Genomic DNA, 383 nt, shown 5'->3' on the forward strand with positions numbered 1-383 from the left:
AACTGGAGGCCAGAATGGCAAATATCTCCACAGCCACAGTAAATTTCCCAGGAGAGCTAAGATATGCAGGGATAAAGGTGATCCAGACTACACAGAATATCAGCATGCTGAAGGTGATGAGCTTGGCTTCATTAAAATTATCAGGTAAAAATGAAAAACCTAACTACATACAAGAAGTATCATCTGGCGTGTGCATTTAGGCTCAGCTTGGGTGCTGGGCTGTGCTCGGGACAAGGCCTAGGCTGTCTTTGTTTGTGTTAGCTGTCCTACCGAAAATACCCTGAAATTTAATCGAGGCCCAAGCTATCACCTTCAGCATGGATATTCTGTTGCAGTATGGGATCACCTTTATCCTCGCAGATCTCAGCTCTCATGGTAAATTA

The 383-nt window shown here is 44.1% G+C and overlaps 1 pseudogene; it reads right to left on the reverse strand.

Moving 5' to 3' along the window:
- Window positions 1–383, reverse strand: part of LOC116687041 (extracellular calcium-sensing receptor-like) — a 54,760-nt pseudogene that overhangs the window by 34,154 nt on the left and 20,223 nt on the right.

The sequence above is a fragment of the Etheostoma spectabile genome, chromosome 3 (assembly GCF_008692095.1).
Source record: "Etheostoma spectabile isolate EspeVRDwgs_2016 chromosome 3, UIUC_Espe_1.0, whole genome shotgun sequence".
NCBI classification, from domain to species: Eukaryota; Metazoa; Chordata; class Actinopteri; order Perciformes; family Percidae; genus Etheostoma; species Etheostoma spectabile.